General features: G+C 54.0%; 1 long non-coding RNA gene across 1 annotated transcript; it reads right to left on the bottom strand.

The window, feature by feature from the left end:
- Nucleotides 1-1,451: 1,451 nt before the first annotated feature.
- LOC128846399 (uncharacterized) lies at nucleotides 1,452-2,382 on the bottom strand. The gene is made up of 3 exons (XR_008446782.1): nucleotides 2,293-2,382; nucleotides 1,692-1,796; nucleotides 1,452-1,572 (listed from the first exon to the last, which is right to left on the bottom strand). It is a non-coding gene; the product is annotated as an uncharacterized LOC128846399 (long non-coding RNA).
- Between the last annotated feature and the right edge of the window lie 16,998 nt (nucleotides 2,383-19,380).

The raw sequence follows: 19,380 nt of genomic DNA on the forward strand, positions 1-19,380 counted from the left end.
AAACTCTCCTAGCGAGTGACTGAGCTGAGGGGGGTTCTGGGTTCGGTACCTTGAAACCCCCACCCGTGATCCAGCACCGTAGAACTAAGGGTCCCAATCCCGCTGCCCAGTGACACCCCACCCCCCGGATATCCCGGCTGTACCTCCCCTTGTGACAACATGCCTGGGCTGCTTCAGCACCAGAGTGGGGTCTAAGCGTCTGGGATGCATTTCCATCCTGTACGTCAATCCATGCCCACTGAGCAAAGAGTCAGTGGACATGGGGGACCCCACCGCAGGCTCTGTTCCTCCAGCTGGGGGATGGGTCTGGAGATAGGGCACATTTCCCAGGGAGTGAGCTGGGCAAACCAGACTCCTGGGATCAAAGCCTGAAAACCATTACAGGGCCGTGCCCAGCGGCCCCCTTGCAGACAGGGCATGGATGGGTCCCATTGATCAATGATGGTGAGAAGGGATGTCTCCCCTCCACATCCTCCCTCGTGCCCCAGGAATTCTAGGCACGGGGCAAGATGGAGCTGCCCGAGATGTCAGCATGGTGCCTCCAATGCCCAGCCATTACTTGGCCCTGCAGCTCTGATTCTTGCTCTCTCAGCACCGCCTCCATGACGCCCGCCAGCTGGTCTGCACACTCCTCCTTCTCCAGCAGGCCCACCAGCAGGGTGAAGCTGAAGGGCATGAGGTCACTCGACTGCAGGTGCTTCGCGATGAGCTGCAGGGAAAGGCACAGGCCGAGTGTGAGCAGCGAGCCCCGGCCCGGGGAGGTGGGTTTGCTCTTCGGGGAACGGGGACAGAGGCACTGGCAGCCTGTGCCCAGGGCTATGTGAGTGGGCACTGGAGCCCATACCCAGGAATTTCCATCTGCCGGCACCTCATCGAGGGAAGGAGCCAATAACCCCCCTTTCCCATGTGTGTGTCTGTCTCTCCAGCCACAGTCTTTTGCTCACCATAGCAACATGGACAGGGTTCTCTCTGCAGCTGGCATCCTTCTGTGTCTTGCTCAGCACTCTCACCACTGCCCCTGTCTTGGTGTACACGACAGCTGCACAAGAAACCAGCAGTGCTCAGGCAGAGCTCTCAGGGCCGGATTCTTCCCCCTCCCCTTCGAGCCAGATCAGAGGTGCCAAAGAGCCAGACTCCAGCCGCAGCTGGGAACGACCAGCTAGGGTGAGCTCTCAGCTGGCTTCTGGGCCAACTGCCCACTCTTCACCCTGATGTAGAAGGTGTGTTGGGGCTGGGGTGGGATCAGGGGAGGTCCCAGATGGTCCCAGGCACCTGGTGAAGGGCAGATGCCAGGTCAGCCTGGGAGGTACCAACCCACTTCTGCTCTGTGTCCCTCTGGTCAGGGCTGCGATGAAGGCGCCATGTTCTCTCTGCAGCCCTGCTCGCTAGGTAACGGCCGGGGCTGTGAAGGCTGAGAAGTGGCGACTGCTTCCGCTCTATCTTACCTTTGCAAGGCGTGAAGAGCCAGTAGAGAGCCTGAGATGCCCAGTATCTGGTGGCCTCCTGAGCATCGAAGGCCTGGCTTGTCAGCAGCCCGGCCATGTAGCCCTGCTCTACCATGGGTTTCAGGTCCTAATGGGCCACCAAACAGAAATTGAGGGCATAGGTCGGGACGAGCCCAGCTCTGTCTGTATTCCCCCCACTTCCCGTGAGTGCTGGGGGGGGGGGGCAGCAGGGTCTGCGCTGCTCACCTCGGTGATGGCTTTGAAGCGGTAGAACATGAAGAGCCGGGCGCTGGCTCTCACAGCTCGGCTCCTCTCCTGGGCCCGGGGAGAGCAGATCCACGGCTGCAAGTGCTGGGGAGTAGGGAGAAAGTCGTGTGAGCGGCAGCAATGCCGGGGTGACCTCCAGAACCTGCTTCCTGCCCCAGCAGGGAGAGGACATGGAGCATTTAACCGCTTCTCCTCCACTTCCGGACACTGGAACTCAGCGCTCCTCTCCTGTCTGGGGGGCGTTGGCACAGGTCTGAGGGTCTTGGGCTCAGCGCTTTGAGGATTCTCCCCATTGATCATGTAGGGTCTCGGGGCTGTTTCCTTCAGGGGAACAGGGGCTCCAGGCCAAATGTAGGAGGCCAAAGTGACACCCCTGGAGCAGGACTAGGATTGTCTTGCTGGATCTCAGGGTTGGGTGTATGCCCCAGGGGGACTGGCTAGTTCACAGCAGCTGGGAGGCCTGCTCAGCCCCCTCGGGATCAACGGGAGCCTTCCCTCTTGTGGTTCGGGTAGAACCTGACCAGCCGGCCCATCCCCAGATGGCCAGTGCGAATGGGCCCCTCCCCCCGCACTATCATACCAGAAAGAGATGCAGTAGCGTGGTGGGGGTCAGGTGCTGCTCCAGGAATGTCTGCAGCACAAGATCCAGGCCCTCCCAGGGCAGTTCTTGGAGAGACTGGAGCAGAGAGAAGCAGGGAAGTAAATAACAACGGAGGTGGGGTGCACGAGGCAGGGGGACGAGTGGATCCCCCCGTCTGGAGCCAGGTGCTGTTGGTATTCGAGGTCACTTTACCCAGGTGATACTGATCCCCCTGCACATAGACATGGGTCTCACCTGGACCACGGACTGCCCTTCCCCAAAGAATCCTTCCTCCCACCTGGGCTCCCCAACACATGTACTGAGCTGGGCTCTGGAGGGAAGGCCTCCTCCCTCCCGCTCTGGAGGGGCCCCAGCTGCCCCCCAACACCCCGCTGGCTCCCCAAGGGCTGAGCTGTTCATCCCGCTCCAGCCAATCTCTGTTTCTGTGGCAGGGCGAGTCATGGCCTGGCCGTGTGGCTGTCCCGAATCCATGCTTTGCTCCCTCTGCACCAAATGCTATTTAACGCTCTGGGCCAGAGCCTCAGCTGGTGTAAACGGGGGTAGCTTCTAGCTCCCTGTGCCAAGAATCCAGGGTAATTCTATACAGTCTCACAGACACTCACCTCTACAGCTGTTCTCCCTGCCAACCCCACTGCAGAGTTAACTGCGTAGCCACTTGTCACCAGCCCTTTGGAAAATAAACCGAGGGGCTGGATTTGGCTGGACACGCAGCTCTCTGCATCGGGCCAGGGTCCAGCTACTCAGCAGGGGGGTGGCTGAGTTTCCCAGCCAAGGAGGCAGGTGGAAGCTGCAGCTTTGTCCATGCCTCACTAACCTCTGCCCAGAGAGCGGAGCTTTTTGCCACCTCAGTCCCTCTCAGCTTCGCCAGGGCTGGGCGCTGAACCATGGCACTGGCGATACAAGTCCCGATGGTCTCAGCTTCCTGTTCCTTAGACAGGCGAGGCTCAAATTTCCTGATTGGAAGGAACGGAGCAGACGGGGCCATTAGACCGGAGACAGGTCCTGGCATGAGTCAGGTTGAGTTTGATGGCTCGAGGGACAGCTCCCTCCCTTAGCAGCAGAGCTCCAGGGGGTATCTCCAGCAGAGCCACCGCCTAGGGAATGGTCCTGTCTGGAGATGCCTTTGCCCCCTGGGCCCGGCAGGGGCTCTGCTGGGGAAGCTGCTCTCCGGGGCTGATCCTGGGCCCCGCTCTGCGGCTGCACCCTTCACAGCACTTCATGCTGACGGGAGGGGCTCCCTCTTACCAGGCAAGACGCAGAGATGGGGGCTGGATAAAGAGACCCGGAGGCCGAGGAGGGTATGGCCCGTTAGTGAGCCACAAGAGAGAAATATCCTCCGGTTCTTATTGCAGCTCCTCCCTCCCCCACTTCCTCTCCCTCCATCTGCCCCTCCCCGGCTGCTGGGCTCCGCAGCTGAGTCAGGCCCCATGGACGTACCCTATGTATGAGATGGCCAACAGGGCATGCTGGTGATCGGGGCTCTGCAGCCGGGCCCGGTCCTTGCCTCTGAGCATCTCCTGCAGCACAAAGCAGAGAGTCAAAGGCAAAAGAATTTGGGGGAGCCCGGTTCCTCAGCAAGATCTGGAATCTCCAAACGCAGTTTGATGCCCCCACCGACCCTCAGCCCCAGCGTGCAGTGCACTGGGGCACGGAGCTGGGAAGCTGGCCCAGGAGCGGCCATGTGGCCAGAATGCAGGAGACATTCACCAGAGCCCCTATTTCGCCATTCCTGATGGCACATCTGGAAACTTCAGCATCTGTCACGGTGCAGGGAAGGGGGATCTGGGCAGAGGCGATTTTGTGACGGGGAGCATTAGAATCCTGAACAGCTGAGGTCAAATATTTTCCTGCAAACCAAGGGAGGGCTGTGCCTGTTAACTCCTCAGGATCATGTCCGGAGTGAAAACCCTTGGAGTTAATCCCCAGGGCGCTTTCTGGCTGCCAGGCAGATCCCTGAGAAGTGGGATGGGGAATGGTCCCAGGTGTAAGCAGCATGAATCCGCTAATGGAAAATAGTGTCATTTAATTCCTTGGGCTGGAATCGCACCAGAAGAATCTGGCATCAGCACTGGGTTTGCAGTGCACAATGTAGAACCCTGGGCACCGGGTCGCAAACACAGCACATGGCCTTTAAACGCTAGAGACTGTGGCACGTGCATCTGCCCTAGGGACCCCTCCCAGGACCCAAGCATGCTCACTCACCAGCAGGGGGGACAGCACGGTGTATGTGTCCTGGCTCACCAAGGGAATCCTGCTCACTTGGGTGACAGCTTCACCCACCAGCGCGAGGCTTCTCAGAAAAGCAGATCTCACCAGTGGGTCCTGGGCTCACAGGCAGGATGGGGAGAGAACAATGAGGAAACAGCCACAGGCAATAGAGAGCTGAGACACAAGGCTACAGGGCGAGTCTCTACAAGGGAGCTGCTGTCCTAGGCGGGATTGCCCTCATGCCCTAAGGGAAAGGACCTGGCTTGCTGAGTGGAACATCTTTGCATTCCCTAGGGCTGTGGGTCTCCAACTATTTTTACTGATGACCCCTTTCACACAGCAAGCCTCTGGGTGTGACCCCCCTAATAAATTAAACACCCTCTCTAATATATTTAACACCATTATAAGTGCTGGAGGCAAGTGGGGTTTGGGGTGGAGGTTAACAACTTGCGACCCCCCCATGTAATGACCTCGTGACCCCCGGAGGGGTCCCGACCCCCTGTTTGAGAATCCCTGGCCTAGGGGAATATCTCTGGAGATGAATGGAAGGAATGGGCTGATTCCCAGAGGTGCTGAGCACTTGGAGTTCCCAGAGCTGTCAGTGGGCCCTGGGACTGCTCAGCTCCCCTGACAATCAGGTCGTAATTGTCCGATCTTTGACAGGAATCTGCTGCTCTCTGCAGTTGGCTGGGCTCTCCCTACCAAGGCATCTGTTCTCCAAAGAGAACATTCAGTTAAACCAAAGTAGCATCCCCTCTCCTTTTCGCTGGGACGCACATAGGGGCATCGTAACCAGCGTAGGACTGAACGTTGGCCTCAAACCTCCGATGGCAAGGAAACAACCTAGAGTTATTTCAAAAATCCCCCTTCAGCACCAGAGCCTGTCAACCGGGCTAGGGGCCTGAATCCCCCTGTGCGCCTTTTGTGTCCAGCTACACCATTGACGGCAGTGTGTGGGGAAAAAGGCCCTAAATCTTTATCTTCTGATCCGTGAGTGCAGCACAAGCCTAGAGGTACCAAACAGGGTACAGTCGTCTCTGGGACAATAGCACCAAGTGATGCTCAGTTACACTCTAACAAGGCCCAGATAGGAGTCCTTCCATTAGCTTCTATGGGCCTGGAATCAGGGAAGCTAACTGAGATGGGGCAGTCACAGAGAATGGTGCTGTTCCCATGTCTCCTGTCCCTCCTGGGGCAAAGGGCCAGCCCTCTGAGCTGAGTTTATGCAAAGACATAGCTCTGTGCTGCTGTGCATAGCCCGGGTAGGTGCTGTGTGGGCGGTCAGGGGAGGGCTCCGACTTACGTGTGGGCTCAGAAAATAATGTTGTCGCATGGGAGCCAGGATATTGAAGCCTATGGTCTCTAGGATGAGATCCGTGGGGTTTGAGTGGACCACGTGCCCATAGGTGAGGAGCAGGAGGCTTCTCAGCTGCTCGATGGAAGCTGGCTCCTGAGAATTGCAAAGGAAAGAGTGAGGAGAAGGGATGGCCTCCAGCTGCTCCTAACTTACAAATGGGGCCAGGGGAGGATTTTTCACCCAGCCGGCTTAGCAACCAAAGGCTACTCTGCTGAGCTGAATTGCCTGGACTTCGAGGCCCTTCCCAGCTCCCCAGGATTGGGTGGTTGAGGTGACCCGGCAGCCGAAGGGGACGCACTAGCAGCTGCTTTAATTCAGCCTAGCTCCAGAGATGTCACTGGGACTACAGTGGATTGCACTGGCCCAGAGAGTTACTGGGAAGGTGGTGGCGGTGGTGCGGGGGAAGGGGGGATGCAGGTTAATGTCAGACATGCCAGCCCTGGTGAGTCTGCCAGGAAGGTCTGTGAAATAGCCCAGTTCAGGGGAAGACCAAGGGTCTGTTCTGCTAGAAATGTGTCAGCTGGAGCTGATGGCTTGGCAGTGTCTTTTGGGCCCTCTCTGAGCCTTGTTTATGGGGCTACATGGAGCATGTCTGAGCTCCCCAGGAGATACCCTGGAGAGCTTAGACAACAGGACCCACCTTCCCCCCTGGATCCACCCCATTGTGCTGTGATTGCAACTCCACGGAGGAGTAAGGAAAGGGCTCCCTGCACGGAGGCTGAGCCACTGCTTGGAAATTCAGCTCTTCACTGAACAGGCTTCTGGGAAGCAGGGTCCTCCCCGGCAGGTCCCTTTACCTGCAAAGGCTGGTGAAGGGATGGATGAAAGAACAGAGATGCTAGGTGGGACCGTACCTCCAGAGAGCCACCGGCAGAAGGCTGGAGCTGCACCCTGCTGACAAACTCTTCCCAGTGCTCCAGGATGGCGAAAATCTCATCTAGCTGTTGCCTGGCACACAGCCCAAGCGCTCGGGCGAATCCCTGAGAGACAGAAAGATGGAGGTTGGGAATGCTGAGCAACAAGCCAAGGGGCCAAGATGGGCTCTCAAAGTCATTGCCATGGGCATGGGTATAAGGAAGATCTTTTCAATCCAATGGACCTTGTCCAAGGCAGAACATACACATGTAGCATCAGGGGATTGACAAAGAATGAGGGATCACTTGACAGTGGAGGAGCAAAGACCTCACCTCTCTTTCCTCTTCTTCTCGGAAATCGACCATCTCCACCAGAAGCCATAGCTGGGGCTTGATGCTCTCTGCTGGAAAAAACATCATCACGGTGCCCCAGCACTTGTAGAGAAAGCTCTGTGAAAGAGACACCATCATGCTGGATGCATTGGGGCATGCACAGAGCCCACTGGGTATAGTTGTCTGTTTCACTGACCCCAAGCTGCCCCTGGTTAGCGACTGCTGTTCTGAACTAGGCACTGAACCCCAATTCCTTCCAGGTCACTGACCTTGTCACCGGGCCGCTTATCACCGTAGGCCAGCTGGCGCCTGATACTAGCGATGAAACAACCCAGCCAGGTGTGGTCCGAGATGAAAAAGAGAAGGTCTTCCAGGAACTGCCAGGGAAAGAAGAGCCAGTTAGAACCGAGAGGGGCCAAGAAACTGGTCCTTTCAATAGCTCCAGCCAGGAACCCACCACAGCTGGGAGGGGAGGGGAAGAGGGAGCGTGCACTGTCACCCCCCACGTCTCTCCTAATGTTTGTGAATCCTTGTGAGCTGCCCCTGGTGCTTCTCCAATTGCATCTGCTGGACTCAGCCGCTTCCTCTGTCCCACAATGTAGTGCTGCTGAGGGGCCTCTTAATCCTGCCTCAGCGTGGGGGGGGCGGTGGGGGCTGGACTAGATGACCTCTTGAGTTCCTTTCCAGCCCTCCATTTCTCTGACCCTTACCTGCAGCAGCTGCTGCTCCCACTCCCTCTGGCAGAAGCAGGTCTTGTGATCTGGAAGAGATGGGCAGGTCAGTTTACTTTGTGTTTAGACCCTTCTACTGAGGAGCAGCCTTCAACTTGGCTCTTGTTTGGCAGGGGGTGGGGAGGAGCTGCCGACTCACGGGCCCCGAGGGGACCCATGGCTCTTTGCAAATTGCTGATGGACAACAATGCTCCTGAGACCCAAACCCCTTGATGTGAAATACCCAGGAGTTCTGCTTGCCAAGATCCTTCCCTAGGGTGTGAGATGTCGAATGAAGGTTAGATACGGTCCTGGAAAGGATCCTTCCTGTCTAGGCATGAGGGGCTGGGCTAGATGAACCAAGGGATATGATACTGACGTGATCCTCTCTGATTCCAAGGTCACAGCATCATATTATACTGGATTCAGAGGGAGGCCCTGGCCTCTCCCTCTCTGAGCCCAGCATCACGGTGTCCCCTCCCTTTGCTCCTGCAAGGGGAGACACTCCCTCCTCACCTTCCACGTAGAGGAGCATTTCCGTCTTGTAGTTATTCCAGAACCGGCCCGACCCGGCCTGGAACATGCTCATCAGCTCAAAGAGGAGGAACATGGCTGCCCTTCTGACCTGCACCGTCATAAACGAAGACGCACCGAGCACCTGGCGGACAAAGAGGCAGAGATGGCTGTACCCCTCCCTTGCGAGGCAGTGTGAGAAGGGAGCTCCCTACAGGTGCAGGGGGAGAGCTCAGTGATGGAGGGAAGGAGACAGCAGGGAGGTGGAGCTGACAACCAGGACAGGATTGAGATGGATATTTCAGTTGATCAGGGACACTCCATGGACCAGCTATTGGCTCCTTCCATCCTCTCACTCCTGGGCTGGCTCTAGCTCAGATGAAGGGAGACAGGATTATCCAGAGGCCGTCAGGCAGCTGCTGGGTCAGATCCTTGGCCTAGGTTAGAGCAGCACAAAGGGAGCTTGAAGCAGCCCGAAAGAGGCAGCTGGGCCATAAAGGGAATCCCCAGCTGCCCCTTGGTAAGGGAGGATGCTGGAGGCCAGGGGGCAGGAGGGGGCCTGCACAACAGTCCCTAAGGGCTCATTCCAGCTGGCTTCTATTGGAGCCGTCCGAGGGCTGCACTAACTGGTGCTGGGGGACCCGGTCCAGCCCCAGGATCGGGGGAGCCAGGAAGGTGGCTGGCTCAGAGAGCTCGCTGGTTCTGTTAAATGCCGAGAGGCGCTGGGTCGATGTGCAATGAACGCGAGGAATGTGACGAGCCAGCTCCTCTGGGGGCTGCGGGGAGAAGAGCCACCGCACACTGCATGCCAGCTCCAGGAGCGGCCCCTTCCCACTGAGCATAAGGAACCTCCTGGCTGCGGGTTACTCACCAGCAGCCGAGCCAGCAGCTCCTGGGGTAGAGTGGACTTGGGGCTTGACCGACACCCTGTGAACAGAAAGGGGGGGCATCCCATCAGGCTCTGGAGGGATCTTTTGCATTCGGCTCTGAGCTCTGCCTGCGCCCTTGACGGCTGGCTGTGTCCTTGCAGTGAGCCGGAACCAGAGCCAAGAGCTGATCCCCACCCCACCTGGGGCAGACGCCTCTCGCTACAGAAGGACTAAGAGCGGGTGGATAAAATCCTGGGACTCACCTCTGTTCGCCTTGCCGCACCTTCTGGCCAAGGGCAGCCTGCCTTCCTCCTGCATCCTCTTTACCACCCCGACCGAGGTCTGCAGGAGGAGAGGCAGGGCTGGCCCATGGGCTGCTGGGCTCAGTTGAAGGAGCAGCCCAGGCCATAAAACCTGCAGAGCAGAGAAAAGCCATCTCAGTAGGGAAATATCCTCTTCCTGCACCAGCTCTCTCTTTCCTACACTAGACAGGACCCCTGGCCTCGCCACCGCCAGCCAGACCTCTCTACCCAGCCTGAACCATGCAGTGATCCCCACTCCCTCCCCCTTCACACCTATCAGTGTCTGCCTCCAGCACCAAATCAAGTGACACATGACTGACCCCCCGCCTTTTGTTGAGTGTAGCATCGTCATTGACAGCACAGTATTTCCTAACTCCAGTCCCACTGGGAAAGGCTGTGTTCTCACGGCAGGAACGCAATACACCAGCTTGATAAATAAAGAGGAGACTAGGAAACCCAATACTATCAAGTGAAACCATGACAGGCGCTCAGGGAGGTTTGAGCTCTGCCCTTCACATCCCCACACAGACCTGCGCCACTTGAAGCACAGACGCAATTGCTGTCTGCTGTGTGGACAAGAGGGGGACTTAACACACACTGTGCCAGAGGGTTACACAACTCTTTGCTAGACTGTAGAAGAGTGGAGATCAGGAATCCCCGGGGGTCTATCCCCACCTGTAGTAACTAAAGCACATATATTGGGCATGCTCAATCTGAAAGACAGTGTAGCTGAGTGCACAATACTTGGGTCTGCCTTATTAGAAATGTGGCTTCTAGTCTCAGCTCTGCCTGAAGTGACCGTGCGCAACCTCGCTGTTAATTTGTTCAGTGTGTGGAGGGGGCTGGCTAATACTTGACTGCTTAAGCTTGCGTTCTGACGCCTGGGTCAGTAATCAGGTCTGTGCAGTGTGTGGAAACCTAAGCAATAGTCAGCAGAGATGAGATTTGGATGTAGTGTCTCCCAGCTCAGTGGACTCTCCTGTAGGCACCAGGGTAGTGTGGGTGAGAGGCAGGAACTCCTGGGCTAGGGTTGGCTTTTGCAAAACAAGAATGTGATGGGCTGTATAGACCCCAGCCTGTAACAGCCAGGGAAAAGTTAACAGAAGAACCAATGAAGAGGGACTGAGCTATGGAAGCTGCAGAACCAGCATGACTGACCACAGGGGATACTGGAGCGGAAGAGCCCCTTTGACACCAAACGCTGGCGTGCAGGGGCACTCAGCCGGTGAGTGTTCCCTGTTCCAAAGACCCAGGTCTGGCTCGGATCCGGGGTCCATTTTAACCAACCCCATGATGTTCTGAAGCGGGGATGCTCAGATAAATAAGTCTGGTTGGGGCCTGTCTCGTCGAAAAGCTCAGACCCAGAGAGGCCTGTGTCCAATGGAGAGGGGCAGGGTCACTTACATTGGCCATTCTGGGGGAGTCAGCCAGGGACTGCAGGGTGCTGGAGCAGAGCTGGCGGACCTCGAGCTCCATAGTGCGCCTCCCGTCTGCTTCCTCCTGATGGTGAGAAATAAGGGAGACACCAGGGAGATTTAGATTCGGTGGAGAGCTTCGTGGCACGGTAACTCTAGTGGCCATGGCAGGGGGTGAAAATGGGGCTTGAAGAGAAAAGGCGCAACCCTGGCTGTGACTGTGCCATAACCAGCCCAGGGTCTGTGTGGAGCCAGTTCTAGGCTCCACCCCTCTGCCTGGTGAAAACCAGATCCATCATGGCTTAGTCTCCTAAGGTGGATGATCACAGTGAGACGAGAGAAGGAGGAAGCCAGGGGTCCTGCCCTCCCAGCGCGAGGGACAGAGCCTGGATAGCAACTGGGAGAGGGATCAGAGAGAATGGGCTGGGAGGAAAAAACACTGTCTTCTATTTGTCATCATCTTCCATCAGTAGACGGAGGGTGCCGTCCCCAGTTCAATCTGCTTCCCAAGTCTTATTTGCTGCCCATCGCCTGCCCATCCCCATCTGCAGCTGCCCCCCTTCCCTATCCCTTGACCCCATGTTCTGCCCTGTTCACGGACTCCTGTCACCAAGGTCTCTGCGGATTCTTACCGTGCTGTCGAGGGTCAGGGTGCACTGACGCACCAAGAAGTCAATTAAGGGTCTTGAGGCAGATTTCTCCAAGAGCCCATGCGCCCCCATTGTCCTTATAAAGTAAGCAAGTGCTTCTCTGACCTGCCAGACCCAGAGAGAAACAGAAATGATTTGCACACAGTGTGGAGGGACCTTGTCCCCTCCCAGTCCAGGCTGGGATCCTTTGGTGAAATACTGCAAGGCAGCCCAGAGATGACAATGCAGCCGGAGCCCTGCAGGGATTCTCTCCCCCACCTTCTGCCCTACACTATGGAGCACTGATGGGTCATGTGTTTTGATGCACAGGGTCCCGGCAGGCTCTGCACTGGCAGGCAGACATTCACTAGCTTTGGCCGCGTTGGCCATGGTTCCAGACTCACCCGTATGCTTGTGCTCTGCAGGAGTGGCCCCAGGGCTATGAACAGCTTCTCGGTATTGTGCGTCATTTCGGAAACTGTAAGAGACACAGACACACGGCTCGGCAGGGTTGATGTTAAACTGGGGTGTGCAGGGACCTGAGATCTCAGGAACCTTAGAGCAACCTCAATGTCCCTACATGACCCTCCTGGCAGGTTACCCCCATGGGTAACCAGCTGCATCTGCCCACGCTTGCAGTTCCAGCAGTGACTGTCCTCTCTCATTGCCGCAGCATCGGCTGAGGGGCTGCAGGCAGAGGCGTAGCGAGCGCTCTCCGTACCCTCCGACCGGAGGGGGCCCTGCAAGGAAGGGGGCCCCTAAAAGTGGCAAAATAAATACCACATTCCAGTTTCTGCATTGTAAGAGGCTCCGCCCGGACATCTGTTCGGAGGGAGCCACCGTTCGGAGGGGGCCACGTTCTTTGTTGCTACGGCCCTGGCTGCAGGACTTGGATTATCTACTGCAGACAGGTATAAATGACCCCAATGAGGCCCAGTGCTAAGCGCTGCTAACTGCACAAGAGGCCATAAGACATCAAAAGACAAGGCCTCGCTGTGGGGTCACTTACTGTTGGATTGGACTATCCGGTCCAGAATGAAGAGACTGGCACAGGTCTCCTCTTCCTCGTCCTTGTTCAGCCTCCTGAACAGGAACACAAGCAGCTCCACCAGGAACAAGCGAGCTGCAGGAAGAGGAGTGAATCAGACTGGGGTGAGTGTATCATAAAGGGGAAGGGAATACAGTTCTATGCCTGGGCTCTGAAATTCCGCAGGTTCTGGGAAATCTCCTTCTCTGGGAAAGGTGAATGGGTTTCTTACCCAGATGGATCAGAGAGTCCAGGGCCTCTCTCCGCTCCTCCAGGGCCTCTCTGGGGAGATGACACACCTAGGGGAAGAAAGCAACACCAGCAAAGGCAAACTAGATCAAGTGTCTCTCAGGCCAAGCCCTCGGATGGCAGAGTGAAGGGGTGAGGGTGGAGAGGCAGATTCTAATTCCCATCTAAAGAACAGGCCAGCAAGCTGGATCAGTCTATGAGTGACGCCGAGGCTTCGGGGGCCATGGCTCATGTAGAAGCAGAGTTTGACGGGTCAGGAACCGAAGATGTGGAGCGTTGGAACAAGGTGCGGGATGCTGATGTTCCCGGTCAAAGGGGGTGGGGTGAGTGGGAGGAAAAGAAACCAAAGGAGAGTTCTCTAGGATCCATCCCCCAATGGGAACAGGATGAGGCAGGGACAGCTCTTCCCACAGCCTACCCAATTTAAGCCAACAGGCCCCGGGATTTTGCCTGAGTGATCCCAGCATCTCTTACCATGGAGTGGAGTGCTGGGAAGAGGGTGCCAATGTCCTTCCTCAGGGCAGCCTCATCCATGTCCCTCACGCAAGCAAGGCCCTGTGCAAGAGAAAAGACGCAGGGCATGGCGATGACGTGTCAGGCAGACAAGCCCCAATGTGTAGAGTCTCCATCAGCAGCTGGGTTACCACTACCCAGACTTGGAAGGAATAAAGTTATGGCCTGGTGGAGAGCAGCTTCCAGCTGGTGCCGGACTCTCCCTTCTCTGGGAGGGGCATTTGAAGGGCTGACAGTATAGAGACCCACGCAGACAGGTCAGGGATGGGGAGAGAGCATCCAAGGGCTCCTCCCTGCCCCAGTGCTGGGCTGAGGAAAGCACGCGGGAGCTTGGAAGGGAGAGCTTAATGTCCCTTCATGCGGCCTTACCAGGGGCCAAGGATCTGGCCCATTGTCTCTGCCTGCTCACCTCCTACAATGGTCACTTCCAGAGTGTACCAGGGATGTACACTCCTGCTTTCTGGCCTTGGGTCAGCCACTTCCCCTCCCGGAGCCTTGATCTCCACAGGTATAGCTGGGCTAACAGCTAACCCTGCCCCGGGCCCAGGGAGAGGTGAGTGCGCGGGACACTCTGGGGAGAGGTGAAGCTCAGGATTATTTCTCTCCCTGGTTCCCTAATGCAGCCCATTGCTGACCAGCCAGCAAAGAAGAAAGAAAGCAGAGCCAGGTGCTGGGAATGGAGTCGCCTCTCTCCTCCCGTCTGCAACACCTGCCCTGGCAAGGGGGGGTCAGAGCATGTTCTCTAGGGCCAGAGAATGGCAGTGAATCTGGGAGCAAGAGATGAGGAAAGGGAGTCAGAGCCTTAGAGGGTCAGTGTGTCGTGGGAAAGGCAGTAGGGGGCGGGAGTCCAGGCTGAGTTGGTGATGGAGGGAACCTTGTACCATCTGTGCCATGGGCACTTCCCCAGTGTGCTGTGGATTTCCCGCTCTCTCCTCACTCACGCTGGTCTTCCTTGGTGTTTCCTCCTCCTCGCTGATTGGGGCGAGCTGTCCCCTGGGTGACAAATAGGCCTTTTGCTTGGTGCCTAAAATGAACAGCAGGAAACTAAGGTTGCTCTTAAGCAAAGTAAAAGCAGCCATGGGATTAGAGGGAAGGTCCTCTCATGGACTGTAGCTGGTTAAAAGACAGGGTAAGAATACATTTTCGGTTTTCACAAGGAGGTAAATAGTGGGGTACCCAAAGATCTGTACTGGGGCCTTTGCTGTTCAGGGGTAAAATAAGGAGGTGGCAAAATAGGTGGATGATACAAAATTACTCACCATTGTTAAGTCCCAGGTAAACTGGAAAGAGTTACAAAGAGATCTCACTAAACTGGATGACTGGGCAACAAAATGGCAGATGAAATTCAGTGTCGATGAGTGCAAAGTAATGCACATTGGAAAACATAATCCCACATACAAAATGACGGGGTCTAAATTAGCTGTTACCACTCAAGAACGAGATCTTGGAGTCATTGTGGATAGCTCTCCGTAAACATCCACTCAATGTGCAGCGGCAGTCAAAAGAGCTAACAGAATGTTGGGAATCATTAGGAAAGGGATAGATAATAAGACCGATAATATCATAAAATGACTAGGGAAGTGTTATTTACCCCTTGACAGAACACATGAACCAGGGGTCAGCCAATGAAATTAATAGGCAGTGGATTTAAAACAAACAAAGGGAAGTATTTCTTCACACAATGCACAATCAATCTGTGGAACTCATTGCCAGGGGATGTTGTGAAGGCCAAAAGTATAATTGGGTTTAAAAAGAACTAGATAAATTCAAGGAGGATAGGTCCATTAATGGCTATTAGCCAAAATGGTCAGGGATGCAATCCCATGCTCTGGGTGTCCCTAAACCTCTGATGGCCAGAAGTTGGAACTGGATGACAGGGGATGATGGATCCCTTGATAATTGCTCTGTTCTGTTCATTCCTCTGAAGCACCTGGCATTGGCCACTGTCAGAAGACAGGGTACCGGGCTAGATGGACCATTGGTCTGACCCAGCATGGCCATTCTTATATTCTTATGAAGAGCCACTGGGGAGCTGAGCTGGTAGAGGGAGCTGCCTGGTGGGTCAGTTCCCCCTTTACTGGCACCCAGGCTGCCCAGTGATGATTCCAGTGCTGCCCTATGGCAGCAGGGCTTTAGCCCAGTGTGGGATGGCACGGAGGCTGGCGTGTAAGGTGGAGCAGAGGGCAGTGGCTTATGGGCATGTGCAGAGCAGGGCACAGAGCCTGGGTGGAGTCTCTTCTTGCCCTCTCAGCACTGGGGTTTGGCTGTCACTGTGGCTACTTTCCCCAGCTTTATTCCTGGCACTCAATACTGGGCATGGGCCTACCTGGATCAGGAGGTTCAGCACAGAAAGTGCTGCAGTGGCTGCCCGTTCCTGCAGCCAGGGTTTGTGGCGCCGGGTCTTGTTTTTGGGCCGCCTTCTGCTCCTCTGTGTCTGTGGATACAGGCAGATGCTGGGTTAATTTCCCGCAATCATGGTCACTAATAGAATGCCCTGGGGGCGACAGGGACATACAACTGTGTGGGAACTGTCTGCACCTTATGGAACCCCTGGCGAGGGATTTCCACCAATCACTGCCCAGACAGTGTCATGTTACTTAACATTGAGGTCGGGCATTTCCTCTTCCAGTCCCTTTAAAAACATTAACCACACCTTCCACACCCCAGTGAAGATTGTCAGTCTTGTTAGCCCCATTATGAAGCTAGGAAAACTGAGGCACTGAATGATCCCGTGTGCACTGGGATGGAACTTCCTGATGGGACAGAAATAGACATGTGGTGATTTGTCACAGTGAAAGGCTGTTGACTCCTACCTGGGACAGAAGAGTCAGTGGGGCCTGGCTGGCTGGAGTCCAGATTTGTCCTGTCTGTTCGGAAAGGTGTCCATCCTGTAATTCAGAAGGGCAGTGGTGGGGTGAGGTGTCATGGGACTGATTCTATGTAAGGGCAATAGGAATCAGAGAGGAACTGGGGTAAATCTGTATCGTGGGGGATGCTTCTGGGCAGAATTCCTACTCACCAATAGTCTGAATCAGTCTTTGGCAGAGACGGTCCAAAAACCCCATATTGACTCCTAGACAAGAACCAATGTAAACAGATCACAGGAGTTTCTCTTCTACTGCACAGACCTCAGAACATTCACACCTCACTCTTGGGAGGCCAAGCCAGTGCTCTGGTGCCCGGTGCCCTGCATTGCCATGTGGAATGAGACCCAGGCTCAATTCTCTGTGCTGGTCTGCGGCTCCCAAGATGGCTGGAATTGCTCCAGGTGGGGGGAACTTCCATTTACATGGGGAGGCTCTCTGCTTGACTAGGGGCTCTGAAGGGGATTCCATTGAGTCCCCCTGAGCCAGAAGGACGTAACACATGAGATGGAGAACCCCAAGGAGACAGAGACATTGCAAGGCTCGGATGGAGGTAGATGTACAGAGCTGCAGCACTGAAATGTGGGATCCCCCTTCCTTGGGGATAAAATCTTTGTGGTACCTCTCCTCTTCCTTGGGATTCAGCAAGGCGGCTCTATCACCTACAGCATTTGGTTCCAGGAGGTATTTGAGTTTATGAGGTATGTTCTGACCAAGAAGTTACCTATTCTGGCCCACGTCACTGCACAGCCACCAAACCAGCAGTGCTTGAGACAGAATCTGATCATGACTCACAAAGCCATTTGTAATATACATATGAAAAACGTGGGCATCTCAGTGACGAAAAATGCATTGGTGTCTGTTTCCAGGAATGGAATGTGTGTTCTCCGTAGCACCCACAGTTCCAACCACAGCCGTGGTCGCTTGACACACAGTCAGCCAGTTACAGATCACAATGATCGTTTGCACAAGCAGTCACTGCAACTGCTTAGCTAATTGCTGCAACCGTGCACATGAGTTAATAAGCAGTTTTTCATAGATTCATAGACTCTAGGAGTGGAAGGGACCTCGAGAGGTCATCGAGTCCAGTCCCCTGCCCTCATGGCAGAACCAAGTACTGTCTAGATCATCCCTGATAGACATTTATCTAACCTACTTTTAAATATCTCCAGAGATGGAGATTCCACAAGCTCCCTAGGCAATTTATTCCAGTGTTTAACCACCCTGACAGTTAGGAACTTTTTCCTAATGTCCAACCTAAACCTCCCTTGCTGCAGTTTAAGCCCATTACTTCTTGTTCTATCCTTAGAGGCTAAGATGAACAAGTTTTCTCCCACCTCCTTATGACACCCTTTTAGATACCTGAAGACTGCTATCATGTCCCTTCTCAATCTTCTCTTTTCCAAACTAAACAAACCCAATTCTTTCAGCCTTCCTTCATAGGTCATGTTCTCTAGGCCTTTAATCATTCTTGTTGCTCTTCTCTGGACCCTCTCCAATTTCTCCACCTCTTTCTTGAAATGCGGTGCCCAGAACTGGACACAATACTCCAATTGGGGCCTAACCAGCACAGAGTAGAGCGGAAGAATGACTTCTCGTGTCTTGCTCACAACCCACCTATTAATGCATCCCAGAATCATGTTTGGTTTTTTTGCAACAGCATCACATTGTTGACTCATATTTAGCTTATGGTCCACTATAGCTCCTAGATCCCTTTCTGCCATACTCCTTCCTAGACAGTCTCTTCCCATTCTGTATGTATGAAACTGATTGTTCCTTCCTAAGTGAAGTACTTTGCATTTGTCTTTATTAAACTTCATCCTGTTTACCTCAGACCATTTCTCCAACTTGTCCAGATCATTTTGAATTTTGACCCTATCCTCCAAAGCAGTTGCAATCCCTCCCAGTTTGGTATCATCTGCAAACGTAATAAGCGTACTTTCTATGCCAATATCTAAGTCGTTGATGAAGATATTGAACAGAGCCAGTCCCAAAACAGACCCCTGCGGAACCCCACTCGTTATACCTTTCCAGCAGGATTGGGAATCATTAATAACTACCCTCTGAGTACGGTTATCCAGCCAGTTATACCCCCACCTTATAGTAGCCCCATCTAAGTTATATTTGCCTAGTTTATCGATAATAATATCATGCGAGACTGTATCAAATGCCTTACTAAAGTCTAGGTATACCACATCCACCGCTTCTCCCTTATTCACAAGACTCGTCATCCTATCAAAAAAAGCTATCAGATTGCTTTGAAATGATTTGTTCTTTATAAATCCATGCTGGCTATTCCCTATCACCTTACCACCTTCCAAGTGTTTGCACATGATTTCCTTAATTACTTGCTCCATTATTTTCCCTGGCACAGGGATACCTCCCTCAGTGGTTTGAGCATTGGCCTGCTAAACCCACGGTTGTGAGTTTAATCCTTGAGGGGGCCATTTAGGGAACTAGAGTTTAAAAAAAAAACTGTCTGGGGAGTTGTCCCCCTTTGAGCAGGGGGTTGGACTAGATGATCTCCTGAGGTCCCTTCCAACCCTGATATTCTATGACTCCACAGAAGTTAAACTAACTGGTCTGTAGTTTCTTGGGTTGTTTTTATTTCCCTTTTTGTAGATGGGCACTATGTTTGCCCTTTTCCAGTCTTCTGGAATCTCTCCTGTCTCCCATGATTTTCCAAAGATAATAGCTAGAGGCTCAGATACCTCCGCTGTTACCTCCTTGAGTATTCTAGGATGCATTTCATCAGGCCCTGGTGACTTGCAGGCATCTAACTTTTCTAAGAGATTTTTAACTTGTTCTTTTTTTATTTTATCTTCTAAATCTACCCTCTTCCCATTAGCATTCACTATGTTAGGCATTCCTTCAGACTTCTCGGTGAAGACCGAAACAAAGAAGTCATTAAGCATCTCTTCCATTTCCAAGTTTCCTGTTTCTGTTTCTCCATCCTCACTGAGCAGAGGGCCTCCCCTGTCTTTGGTCTTCCTCTTGCTTCTAATATATTGATAAAAAGAAAAAGTCTTCTTGTTTCCCTTTATTCCCGTAGCTAGTTTGAGCTCATTTTGTGCCTTTGCCTTTCTAATCTTGCCCCTACATTCCTGTGTTGTTTGCCTATATTCATCCTTTGTACTTTGTCCTAGCTTCCATTTTTTACATGACTCCTTTTTATTTTTTAGATCATGCAAGATCTCGTGGTTAAGCCAAAGTGGTCTTTTGCC

The sequence above is a fragment of the Malaclemys terrapin genome, chromosome 12 (assembly GCF_027887155.1).
Source record: "Malaclemys terrapin pileata isolate rMalTer1 chromosome 12, rMalTer1.hap1, whole genome shotgun sequence".
NCBI lineage: Eukaryota > Metazoa > Chordata > Testudines > Emydidae > Malaclemys > Malaclemys terrapin.